The sequence below is a fragment of the Erpetoichthys calabaricus genome, chromosome 3, assembly GCF_900747795.2.
Source record: "Erpetoichthys calabaricus chromosome 3, fErpCal1.3, whole genome shotgun sequence".
NCBI lineage: Eukaryota > Metazoa > Chordata > Cladistia > Polypteriformes > Polypteridae > Erpetoichthys > Erpetoichthys calabaricus.
This window is the reverse complement of record NC_041396.2, coordinates 9106842-9121017: the sequence shown is the minus strand read 5'-3', so window position 1 is coordinate 9121017 and position 14176 is coordinate 9106842. Positions and strand designations below refer to the sequence as shown.

The window sequence follows — 14176 nt, the reverse complement described above, 5'->3', positions numbered from 1 at the left end:
TCAGGCAACATGATTTATACAATACAATACAATACAGTTTATTTTTGTTTAGCCCAAAATCACACAGGAAGTGCCGCAATGGGCTTTAACAGGCCTTGCCTCTTGACAGCCCCCCAGCCTTGACTCTCTCAGAAGACAAGGAAAAACTCCCAAAAAAAACCTTGTAGGGAAAAAATGGAAGAAACCTTGGGAAAGGCAGTTCAAAGAGAGACCCCTTTCCAGGTAGGTTGGGCGTACAGTGGGTGTCAAAAGAAGGGGGTCAATACAATACAATGCAGTTCACAGAACAGAACAATTCCTCAATATAGTAAGAAATAAAAAATATAAATTTTAGAAGTACAGAGCAGAATTTAACAGTAGATGATATATCCCATGATAAGATTTGGATTTGTGTAGAGTCCTGGAGACCTCATCCTTCAAGCTGCCTCCCCCATTTGGCCATTCCACGGCTGAAACAGTGCTGGGCCAGCCAATCCGATGAAAGGACCCCTCTTTCCCACGATTCCTGCGATCCTCCATCAGGGATGACTTTTCCTTAGGCAGGCAAAACAACTTGGCAGGTGGGCCATTGCACCAAGTGCCACATTTGAGTACCGAGAAGAAAAACAGAATAAGTGAGGGTTAGTATACAATTATAACTGTCATGTTACTTATGTTTAAGTGCTAATGACTAACAACAGAGATGCAGTCTGTACAGTTAATCAGCAGCTCTAGTCAGGGTGTGCTAAACTGAAGTAGTGAGTCTTCAGCCGGGATTTAAAAGCCACAAAGTCAGTAATAGAAATGATAAAATTCACTCTGACACATAATCTATTCTCTTTTGGACAGGATTGCTACTTGCAACAAATGGGGACTGCAATGGGATGTCGGTTTGCACCTCACTATGCAAATCTTTTTATGGCAAAATTGGAGGAAGATTTCATGTCAATGTGCATCATAAAACCAATGTTGTATCTCCGTTACATAGATGACATCTTCATAATCTGGACTGCCAGTGAAAAGGACCTCCTCCATTTTCATAATGAATATAATTGTTTTCACCCCAACATAAAGCTGAAGCTGAATTACTCAAAAACAGAAGTCAGCTTCCTTGACACCACCGTTCAACTGAAAGACAACACCCTTGTAACTTCTATTTTTCACAAACCGACAGACAGACGGACCTACCTGAAAAGTGATAGCTTCCACCCCAAGCATATAAGGCGCTCCATTATTTTCAGCCAAGCAATACGGTACAATCGTATTTGCTCAGACCCGACAGACCGGGATCAACAACTACAGGAGCTCAGGCAAGATTTCATCAAACAAGGTTATACCCCCAAAACAACAGACAGGCTCCCTAAGTGAACCAACAGAAAATGGCACATCTCCATGCCTACAGAAAAGATGCAAAACATGTGCCCACATCTATGATACAGACCGTATAGTTATACCACACTGCCGACTTGAACATCACATAAAGGGATCATTTTCCTGCAGATCATCTAATGTAGTCTACCTAATTTTCTGCATGAAATGTCCTGACACTGCACTCTATGTGGGAGAAACTGGACAAACACTGAATTTACATAGGTGCCACATTAAACATGGCAACACAGATGTTCCTGTGGCGGCCCACTTCAACAGCCATGGACACTGTGAGAAGGACTTTAAAGTCACAGGGCTTATGGGCAACTTCAAAACACAGCAAGAGAGAAAAGAATGGAAAGTTAAACTCATGCTAAAATTTAATACTTTACAACATGGATTGAATAAAGACAAGAGTTTTATGGTCAGATATGAGGATTGTTTACATCTCTAAGACTGACAGACAACCTGACTACAGATCTACATTGTTTGGAAAAAACTCATTACAAACTTCAAAAGAATTTGTTGGACAGTCATCTTTTCTTGACAATACATTGTTCTTTTCTCTCTTGTTAAATTAACCCCAGCCTGAATGAATCTATTAATTTTTTACATTTAAAATTTCTCATTTAAAGATTTACCAATGTTGTTTCTTGTCCTAGAGTGTGTATATAAACATAGGGAACTCCAGTTTCTGTATTACATCTCGCCTGAAGAAGGGGCCTGAGTTGCCTCGAAAGCTTGCATATTGTAATCTTTTTAGTTAGCCAATAAAAGGTGTCATTTTGCTTGGCTTTTCTCTACATTCTCTTACAGACATATTGTGTTTTAACTTCAAAAGGTAAGGCACTGAGTGTGAGACACCATATGAGTCTGTCATTGTCTGTCTTCTCTCTGTGTTCCAATCGATTTCAGTTAACGTTTATTTTGAACAATAAAACAAATGTCATTTTATGTAACAGAAACACGTCAATACCAAAAAGGTGATTGGATCTGCATTTGGTCAAAATGACCAATGTTCTGTGGCTTTTAGCTTGCTTCATAGGACAGTTCCAGCAATAGTGTGACACGCTTTCAAATAATTCCACAGACCAAATATTTTCACTTTTAAAAGTTTTAGTAAATTTAAAGAAAACTAGCTTACACAAAAAGAGAACAAAAATGATATTACAAAGAAAATCATTTGATAAGCTGCCACATGAGAGGGTGGGCATCAAACTAAAAGAAGTGGGAGTTCAGGGTGTGGTGTGTCGATGGGTGCAGAATTGGCTCAGACACAGGAAGCAGAGGGTGATGAGGGTGAGAGGACCTTTTATCAGAATTGGGCGACATTAGAGTGGTGACCAGCAGGGGTCAGTGCCAGGGCTGCTGCTTAATTTAATATATAGAAATGATTTGGACAGGAATAGAAAGCTGGTTAAGTTTGCAGATGATACCAAGAAAGGTGGATTGGCAGATAATTGAGAACCCATTGAACCATCATAGAGGGACTTGGACAGTAGGTGCCACCACAGGATGTAATGCTGCCAGGGATTGTGATGTTCCTCTGACAATATAAACATGATGTGTGCATGTGCGTGAGTGTGTCCTGTGATGGACGAGACCCCTTTCAGGGTTGGTTACTCTCTTGTGCCTTGTGCTGACAATGTTGTCCTGGTCACTTCTGAATATGAAATGGATACATCAGGCTTTGGAATTGTTACCTTATGTTACTTATGTAGCTGACATCCATTTTTTGTTTTTTTTTGTTTAAAAGACTTGTGATGAGCAAAACATTTCGTGTGAAATTCAATTTGCAATTAAGCTTGCAGTAAACAATAAGCTTTGCAAGAAAATTGACTTTGCACCATTAGCACATAATAATTCTTTGCATTTATATAGCGCTTTTCTCATTACTCAAAGCGCTCAGCAATTGCAGGTTAAGGGCCTTGCTCAAGGACCCAGCAGAGCAGAGTCCCTTTTGGCATTTACGGGATTCAAACCAGCATCCTTCCGATTGCCAGTGCAGATCCCTAGCCTCACAGCCACCACTCTGACAACATATGTTTTCAATTTTATCTTCAACCTTATTCTCCGTGTGCAAATTCTGGAGTACAACTTGTAAAAATGAACCGGCAGCATGACTATCTAAGTAGCCAAGTGCACAAAGCAGAATAAACCGAGCTGAGCTTTATGGAAGGAAACGTGGAACATCCGGGCTGTGCTGGAGAGGGCATCCTTGGAAAGACAAAATGACTGTGGCTGTGGAATAAGCCTTACGGAGAAATATTCCTTGATTTGTATCCGAAAAAACTATAAAACCACCAAAAAATCATTTTAATGAGTCTTGCATTTTGTAACTTGAGAGAATGCATGACAAATGAGCTTTGGGTAATAACTGAAAGAATAACATCACTGGTGCAAGCAACCAAAATGAGCTTCCTCCGCAGAGTGGCTGGGCTCTGCCTCAGAGAGGATGAGAAGTGCAGACATCTTGGAGAAGCTCGGAGTACAGCTGCGGACCCTCCACATCAAGAGGAGCCAATTGTGGTGGTTCGTGCATCTGATACTGGTGCCTCCTGGATGCCTCCCTGTGGACGTTTTATGGGCATGGACCCCGGGGAAGATCAAGGGCTCACTGGCAAGATTACATATCTTAGATGGCCTAGGAACACCTGGGGATCCCACAATATGAGTTCTCAAGTGTGTCTGGTGAAATAGACGCATGGGCCTCACTGCTACGACTGTTGCCCCTGTCACCCAGCTTCATAAAAGTGGTGGAAAATTAATGAATAAGAGCCAAATTAATTTTAGGGGCAATTTGGCCAAACTGTATGTTAAATTGTATGCTGTTATTCTTATCACTATAGCAGACATACTGAATTTTACAAGAAGAAAGCCAAGATCTTTGTCAGAAAGTGTTAGTTTCTCCTGCCATCATCATCATCATCAAAGGTATTGGATATCTGACTAAGGCACATGAACACAGGGTGCTTACAGTTGATCTATAACAGCCATCAAACTTGACTCTTCAAAGGAAATTGTCTAAAATTAAAAGAATCCATGAGAGCCATCATGGTGGAGTGACAAATCTGTATGATCAATCTGGATTGACAATTGAAGACACAAGGAGTAGGTATGCATGACTACTTTATTTAAATTGACTACACACTGCTTTCAGTGATCGAAGTATTCATTGGATGCTTGACAGCTCTTCATCTGAGAAGAAAAAAGAAACAAAGATGAATGAGCAGATTACAGCAAACGTAAAAATTAAACATTCAGTTAAAGGACTGCAGGACATCAAATGGACAAGAAGGCCAGTTGTCAGCTGAGGGGATGAGACTAAGGAGTCAGGATGGGGTATGACACACAAGAGAAGATTTAAGAAGAAGAAATAAGTGAAACAATTCACACCAAATAGAATTTGCAGAGACCACAAGAAGCAGAAGAAATCTAACAAACGAGAGGAGACCACTCAGTCCATCAAGCCATTTTGTTTAGCTCAAATCTAAGCTGCTCCAACTCCATGACAAATGTGCTGGATTGAGAAAGTATTCAGTCTCCTTCACTGTCTGCACATTGGATGATGTTGTAGATTTTATTTTCACTGGAAAAATTGACCATTTTTGCCCATCAGTCAACACTCAACAACCCAAAATGACAAAGTGAGAACATATTTTCAGAACAGTTTGTAAATATCTAAAACTAAAATCTCTCATATATTCCTAGAATTACTCTATTTGCTGTGTCACGACACATTGTGGTCAAGTTTATCCTGTTTGCTTAAGTGATCCTTGAGATGTATCGAGAACTTGATTGGAGTACACCTGTGGCAAACTGACAGGATTGGACAACATTTAGAAAGGCACACATGTGTCCCTGCGTACAGAAGGTCCACCATCCATCCATCCATCCATTTTCCAACCCGCTGAATCTGAACACAGGGTCACGGGGGTCTGCTGGAGCCAATCCCAGCCAACACAGGGCACAAGGCAGGAACCAATCCCAGGCAGGGTGCCAACCCACCGCAGGAAGGTCCACCATTTCAGAAAAATGACCAAACTATGAGGTCCAAGGATCTCTCTGTAGACCTCCACAAACAAACTGTGGTGAAGCATAAATCAGGGCAAAGTTATCAAACCATTTTGTAAAGCTATGAGTGGTCAAAGTGACCTCATGAAACATGAAATGGAAGAAGTATGGGACCACCAGGACTCTTCCTAAAGCTGGCAATCTGGGCAAACTGAGTGATGGGGCAAGAAGGGCCTGAAGCAGGGAGGCAAGCAAAAAACCCAATTGTCATCTGTTGGGATGTGAGAATCTGTGAGAAGGTACACTACCTTAGCAACACTTCATCAATCAGGTATTTGTGTTAGAGAGGCTTGGCAGAGGTCACTGTTGAGTAAAAGACATAATGACAGTTTAAAGGACTCTGAGTCACTGAAGAAAAAGATTCTCTGAACTGATGAGACAAAAACTGATCTCTTTGAACCTCCCTAATACCATCCTTGTGATGAAACTTGGTGGTGGTATCATCATGCTATGGGGATGCTGCTCAAAGTCAGGGACTGGAAGACATTTTATAACTGAGGTCCTTGAATGCAGAGAGGTCCTTGAAGAAAACCTACTCTAGAATCCATGCCATCTCAGACTGGGGTGACGGCTCACTTTTCAGCATTACAATGACTTGAAGCTTACAGCCAAAACAATACTGGAGTTTATTCAGGACAAGTCTCTGAGTGTCCTTGAGTGACTTGACCAACGCCCAGACTTAAAACCAGCAGAATGTGTATGGAGAAATCTGAAGATGGCAGTTTACAGATGCTTTCCATCCAGTCTAACCGAGCTTGAGGGGATCTACCAGGACGAATGAGATAAACTTCCCAAATCTGTGTTTGCTAAGCTTGTAGAGACCTCCCCTGAAGACTTAAACTTGAATGTGGTCTTCTACAAAGTACAGATTTAACATGTGAATAATTCTATGAATGAGAATACATTTTCACACCTTTCTGAAAACATGCTTTCATTTTGTCATTATTGGTTGTTGACTATAGACTGTCAAATTTATTCATTTAAAATGAAATCTACAAAACAATAAAATGTGAAGAAAGTGAAGGGGTCTGAATAACATCTGAATGTACTGTAAGACACTAAATTCTCACATCACATTAAAACAATCTGGGTGAGAACAGGCCATTCAGCACAACAAAGCTCACCAGTCCTGTTCATTTAATTCTTCCAAAATAACATCAAGTCGAGTTTTGAAGGTCCCTAAAGTCCTTCTGTCTACCACACTAATGGTCACTTATTCCATGTGTCTGTGGTTCTCTTTGTGAAGAAAAACTTCATAATGTTTGTGCAAAACTTACCATTAGCATGTTTTCAACTGTGTCCCTTGCCAACTTGATGGACACATTTTAAAGTCACACTCTAGTGGAATCAGACCAGTCGCTCTTCTCTGGACTTGTGCTAGTTCTGCTCTATCTATTTTGCAGCCTGGAGATCAAAACTGCACACAGGACTCCAGATGAGGCCTTACCAGTGTGTTATAAACCTTGAGCTGGACCTCCATGGACTCTACACATCAGGGTGCTATATAACCTCACATTCTGTTAGCCTTCTTAACACCTTCATAACTCTGTGTGGCAGTTCATAGGGTCTAGTCCACTATGACTCCTAAATCCTTCTCATAAGGTGGACTAGAGACCTCCCCTACTTCAGATGTACTTTCACACCTCCCATTGTATATTCAAATCTACCATGTTTACACCCTATGTGTATTACATTTACTGACATTAAAAATCATCATCTCAACTCCTCAAAGCCTGTATGCTGTCCAAGTCCTTCTGTGATGGTTTAACGAATTCTTGATTATCTGCCTATCCACCTATCTTGGTATCATCTGCAAACTTAAGCAGCTTGTTATTTATATTCCTATCCAAATCATTTATATAAATTAAAAATAGTAGCAGTCCCAGCACTGAACCCTTAGCGGACACCACTCAAACATCACCCAGTTCTGAGAAGGTTCCTCACACCATCACCCTCTGCTTCCTGTGTCCTCTGCACCCATCTACACACCACACCCTGAACTCCCATTTCTTTTAGTTTGATGCCCATGTGGCACCTTCTCAAATGCTTTCTGAAAGTGAAGATAAATAATATCATGTGATCCACTTTAATTGTATACTTTGTTGTTTCCTCATAGAATTCCAGCATGTTAGTAAAACACAACCTCGCTCTTCTGACCCCATGCTGACTGTTCAGTAAAACTCCTGCCCTTGCCATGTGTTGCTCAATGTTACTTCAAAGGAGAAATTGATGCATGTGGCACTGTACGACCGGACCGTCGTGATATGCCTGGTGATTCTGGTCATGTGAACACGTCAAGCTGCAGTGTGGTGCAGTAACTGTGTGGCAAAAAGGCAAAATGATTGCAGTCAAATGGAAGGACAAAAAAAGACGTTTGCCTCCCAAGCACTGTTCACAATGCAGCAACTGTCAATGTTCACTTTAGGGAAAATGTGGGATTCACTAAGCTTGGCGCTATGGTAGATTACAATAACACAACAGGGAGTGTTGATCAAGCGTGTCAGGCACTAACTTTCTACTTTGTGTAACAGGGCGATATGATGGTGCAAGACAAAGAATGGCTGCTTGGAGTGCCAAATGGGCCTAAAACTGTTTAATTTCAACCAAAAGCAAGGAAAGCAACAAAACTGAAGCACTTCAATATGAGTTTTCATGTCAATAAATAGTCATTTCAATCGGCCATTTTAGATGGATTTAGTTCTGTCTAAGGGGAGCGCAGCAGCCTGGTCAACATCTAAAATGAGACGCCATCCTCCAGGGGTGGTCTCCTTTTATATCGGGTACACTAGAAGGGGAGGAGCTTCATTCTCTCAAGTGTCAGTTTCTCAAAGGCTTTGAGGGAAGAAGCAGACAGGACTGTTAGTGGCAGCACCCCGTCTCTGGTATTACATACTTTTAGCGAACTTGGAAGATGACCTACTCGTGCTCATATGTGACACCTGTCGCGCAGAGGCAACATAAAAAATAAAACAAAAAATCTTTTGATATCTGCTTGAGCACTGTCAATGTGCATTAATGACTGTTTCAAAACAAATCGCACGAAGGACATGCACTAAATCTGCCTCAGTACTTCAGTGCAAATGAGACGTATCTCTCTTACTGTGACTCTGTTAACATTTTTTATTTACATGTTTCTGTCACACATAATAAGCATTTTTTTTTTGTTGTTGAAAATAATTCTTTTTTTCTCATTTTTGTCACACTAAGGAGGTTAACCAAAGTAGATTGGCAAATGGAGAGAGCAAAGATGACAACAGACTCATATGGTATCTCACAAAAGTGCCTTACCTTTATTAACTTACACAATGGGCCGAGCCGTCAGCGGCTGTAAGAGAAGAAAAGCATTAAAATGACATACTCTGAAAAAGAAATGTCCAGCATTCTGTTCAGGAATAAAACAAACACAAATAAATTGAAAATATCTGACTGAAAATGTCTACACTTTAAGTGGACACCAAAAAAAGCATGACAATTATGAGATCCAGAAAATTCATCAACCACTAATAATAATATGATGATGCGCCAGCAGCCATTTTTGCTATAGTACGTTCACCACACAGTAGCTGTTAAGTGGTGAAGGGGTGAGAGATGAAACGAGGTGTTTATTTGATACTTGGACTAAAGTCTTCACACTTTATACAATTCACGTCATTATTAGTATAACATGGAAAACGTTTCTGCTTTAGGTATGTGTTCAGCATTTCTTGCCTCGTATTGCCCTTCCATCCTATAGTTACACAGATCCTTGTAGACACGAAACACACGTGAAAGGCATGTATTCCAAATAACGATATATTATTTACCCTATATAACTCCAGGCACCTCACACCCAGATAAACAGACTTGAGCTGGGAGACGTTTGCAGCTGACCTCAGCCCCGTTTTGGGGGGATGGGACAGCAGGCTGCTTTCTGCTTGTGCTGATTGACGCATTTGCAAAACTAAAGACTCTGATGGAGTGGTGTGAAGGAATTTAAGGTGGCCTGGGATTATACATTTTTTCATAGGCTTCAGGGATTCTAGTGTTAAAATTTTGAGCAGTGACAATCATCAATATTTGAAATAAACAATTTTGCATACATTTTTGTCTAATTTTGACCGTTAGTGTACATCTTCAACAATACTAGTAAGGTGGCCCACCTCTTGAGGTTCCAACTGCAAAGTACAAGTAACTTACTAGAACAAGACAAAATACTTGGAGAAACAATACTTAGAAATTACATAATTAAAGAAAACAATCAAAGAAAAACAATGATCTTATATAAATCAACACAGGACAAGTCATACCAAAAAGGCAAATAATATTTGAAAAATAACAAAACCATTAAATTAAAAAAGAATATCATTGATCCAGGGTTACAAGTCTGGCTAAACTATAACATGGAATAGCAGTTATTCCTAAAAGATAACTTTTCATCATGACTGAATCTCCCACCTAAACCTGAAATCTTTCACTGGGTGTTGTTTTTGGGTATTTCCCCTTTTCCTTGATGTTACACATGTGAGTATACTGACTCGTGAGACAGCAAAAATGAAAAAAAAATTGACCGGGAGAATTGAAAATGAAAAAAGGGCCACAAATCAAAAAAATGATGAAATTATTTGTCAAAGCCAGAATGTGATTGCGTTCAAAACAATAGTAGAGATTCAAAAAAGCAGCACAGACTAAATAAAGATCTACAAATGCAGCAAAACAAGGTTTATTCATCAAGCTTGGACGCATTAGAAATGCAAAAGGTGGTCTTCGTATCGCGGCAAAATTGACATCACTAACAAGTGCACCCCAGGAATTCTGAGGAAGATCTCCATGGAAAAAGACACTGATCATAATGATGCCCAAACGCAATAAAATGTGATTAAATAATCAACTTTTTCAGAATAGCTTCTAGACGAAATTAAACCCCAAATTCAAATTTCTTGAGTCGTGAAACTTTATAATCCGTAGATAGATTGATAGAACTACACAGGAATTTACACAAAAAATTGTATAAAAGTTGGGGATCATAACAGCGATTCAAAGTTTCTCCAATGGATACTTTATACTGTCAATTCCATTTATCCTTTGTATGATCTCTCACTGTTGTACTGATTGTAAAAGTGTTGCCACCAAATGTATGCAAATCCCCTTAAAAGAAAGTTGGCAATGTGCACTTTAATCACGTCTGAATTTTAAACTGTAGAGCAGAGGGAAAAATTAAGGAAAAATGTGTCTTTGCCCCAAACATTATGGAGAGCACAGTGTGTGCCGTTCTGTAGTCACAAAATCTCAAGGGAACTCGTTACAAAACAAACCATGTTGAATATTTGAGGTAAAGTTCAAATTTGTATAAGGTTCATATTACATAATGAATGAAATACTTACCACGAAAACACGTTCTCTGACCCGGAAGGTTCTGAAAGAGAATAATATGTGACTGATCAGAAGACTAAAGCATTGGACTTCAGTTGTCTATATCAATGATAACTTCACATGACATTCACAGAACATTGAAAGTCAAAAAAATTAAAAACAAAGAATCCCTGATGGGCCCTCAGATGACTGAGAGACGTTCACATCTGTAAGAAAGCAGCTACTCCATGGTAGGTGTCAGTGCATTTTAAAAGCCTGTGGTGATCAATTAGCTGCCATTTTTGGTAACATTTTGTAGACCTCACTGACAGAATCGATGTCCCCACCAGCTCTGTAAAGACAACAATGGCCCCTTTCCAAATTAAAAAAATATATTCTTGCAAAAGATTACATCTTGCCTGAAGAAGGGGTCTGAGTTGCCTCAAAAGCTTGCATATTGTAATCTTTTTAGTTAGCCAATAAAAGGGGTCATTTTGCTTGACTTTTCACTGCAAAGCAATTAAAAATAAAGCTCATTACCCTTTCAGACCAGCTCCTCCCCTTTTCTCCACGCACCGTTAATTAATTATACCTTGATCCCAGTCACTCAGCTCTCTCTCTCGGGAGGTGCCCCAAGCCCTAAAAAAGAGTGTTCCCCCAAGACTCCACCCCAGCACTGCTTCCACTCCCTACAGCCCATGCAGTAGAAAGACACGTCACATTATATACCATAATGTCATTATACTGGAAAACGAGCTGGCGTTATTGCTCTGTAGTCGGCACAAACCCTTTTGGTTTAATGTTGGAGGGTCTCTTTTCTGGTTTCTGGTTGGATGGTTTCTTGTTTTTGTTCAAGTCAAGTTTTGACTTCGCATGCATCTTGCGTTCTGACAGTTAAATAGGAGCGCTAGGATGAGAGGTGCGTACATCTGGTGCTTTTGTAATTAAAGTTATATATGAAGATTGTTTAAAAGTTTATAATTTACTTCGGGGAAATGCACCACATGGCCGTAGTGCCATAACTGACATTCCCTCACAATGCAGGTAATGTGCCTCATGAGCAACACAAAGTCAAACCAACGGTACCCAAGGATTTTCCGGAGAGACACAGTACCAAGGGAGTCCAGCTTTCATCTCAGGTCACTGGATGTCTCGCAACCAGTTAGCAAGTTAGGAAGCACCAGGACTTTAAAGACTTGGACCTTCATCCAAGAACACGATAACCTAGAAAGCACAATCCACCCTCCAACAATGCAGAAGCTATTGTGATGACAGGAACTTCACCTTAAATACTTGCTGATGTGGATCCCCAGCTACCTGATGTTGTGGACTCACTGATTGGGGTTCCATTCACAACACACAAGGTACAAAGGAGAACAATATGACATGCAGTATATAGCCAAAAATATGTGTCCACCCCTCCAAAGTACTGATCTCTTCGTTTATAACAGGAGCATCAAATCAAGCACACAACCATCAAGTCTCAATTGACATTAAGTAGGTCGTAGTGAAGAGCTCAGTGTCTTTAAGCGTAGCACTGTCATTGGGTGCCAAGTCACTGCATGAAATTTATACTCTGCTAGATCTGTCAAAGCAAGGGGATCAAACAATTGCTAAATTGATTTTGAATTCATTTCCAAACTTTTCTGAACACGTCTTCATTATGGGTTATTGAGAGTAGATTGATTTGTAAGAATGGCTAATCTCTCCATTTCAGATGTTGCATTTACAACACAATAATGTGTGTGGCAAAGAAAATCTGCAGATATCAAATGTTCACAAGTACTGCTCTCCTGCCAGCTCCAAAGTTGTATGTACAGTATGAAAACTAAGAGTTGAAAATCAGTAAGAATTTAAAAGCATTTCATTCTGTTAACTGCTATGTCTGAGAAGACCCTGCAGTATTCATTTCAGATTTAGAGTGAATTAGCTAAACAGACCAGAAATAAGGAAGGAGTCACTTAGCAGAGCATTAATACTCACATCAGGCAGCATTGCCACAAGCAGAGCGATGGTGACGAGGAAGCAGACTGCTTTCACAGCGAACATGGTGATGATCGTCTCACAGGATGAGGTCTCAGGATCTCTAAACGCTTGGGCGTATTGTGCACTTTTATATTTAGATTATGCAAATACATTAATGATAAAATAAAAAAAAAAAAGTGATCTCACTAATTTGCATTGCTGTGTAAGATGGGAACATAATTCATAATGTTTTTCTATTTAGGACATAAAGGTAGTTTTATTTACTTATCATAGGAGGCTCACAAAAGAGAATAAATGATGCATTTTAAACTACAGTGGCAGCCTTTATTTCTGAAATGATCAAGGTAGAGTGACCTAAGAAACTGTAAATTAAGTCAGAAAGTCTAAATAAATCAGTTAGTGTGAGCTCAGGCTTTCACATTTTTGAAAGAGCAGGTCTCAGACGTACTGAGAAAACTGAAGATGGGAAAGCAAAAAGCCTGCCCTCCAAAACTGTGACCCCCATGCAGCACACCAGAGGGTATGGAATTTTTAGTCAATGTATAACAATCTTTTACAATCAGTTACATATGTGTATATATTGATATATATATATATATAGTATATATATATATATATATATATATTGTAGCAAATATGCCCTTTGTCCACCTCTTGAACCCTCAGGTACCACTCTGATGACCAGGTGAAAGTATAAATAATCTTTCTTTTATTATTAAACGGTGCACAAAGCACTCTCCACACCACACTCATAAACCACTATTCTCCAACAATACTACAATTCCTCCTCGCCCAGACACTTTGCCACCCTACCTCCCAGCTCAGCTCAAATGTCTGGGCTCACCCAGAGTCCTTTTATAGCCCCTGACCCGGAAGTGGTTCCTGGCCAAACCCCCAAGTCCTTATCCCTTCCGGGTCAGGGTAAACAGTCTTTTCAGACCGGGAGCACGTCGTTTCTTCCTGTCACGTGGTGATGATGCACTCCCGGGTTATAGGGCACGTAAGGGCCCACTAGCCCCCCTACAGTGACTCCTGGCGGCCCCCAAGGTATCCAGCAAGGCTGTGTAACAACAATGCAAAGTCCATGATGCCCTGCTGGAACTCGGGGCATGAATATGCTGTCCGGAGGGCTCCTCCTAGCGGCCTGGGGGTGAGGGCCGGACTGGGAAGCCAGCAATCCTCCACAATATATAGTAAAAGAATGACTCAACGAGCATAAAGGTTTGGGGTTTCCAGCCCCGTATACTGTAACAAAGATTAATTTTACAAAAACAAAAGTTTCTGAATCGGCATTCATAACACAGCCGCCATGATGGTGGAGAGGGGAACATTTATCTTGAGGGACCGGAAATAGAACAATGGACTGCTGGGAAGGAACCGTGGTGGATACTGGGATTGTTGACGTCATCAGGGTGCGACAGAGGGAAGGCAGAAGTGTTGT

At 40.4% G+C, this 14176-nt stretch overlaps 1 long non-coding RNA gene across 2 annotated transcripts; it reads right to left on the bottom strand.

The window, feature by feature from the left end:
* Positions 1-4459: 4459 nt before the first annotated feature.
* Positions 4460-12832, bottom strand: LOC114647728 (uncharacterized). Of its 2 annotated transcripts, XR_003715601.1 has the most exons (4): positions 12733-12832; positions 10783-10813; positions 8710-8746; positions 4460-4545 (listed from the first exon to the last, which is right to left on the bottom strand). It is a non-coding gene; the product is annotated as an uncharacterized LOC114647728 (long non-coding RNA). The 2 variants fall into 2 exon arrangements; XR_007934384.1 differs by lacking the exons at positions 10783-10813; positions 12733-12832 and adding an exon at positions 9501-9562.
* Positions 12833-14176: the final 1344 nt, after the last annotated feature.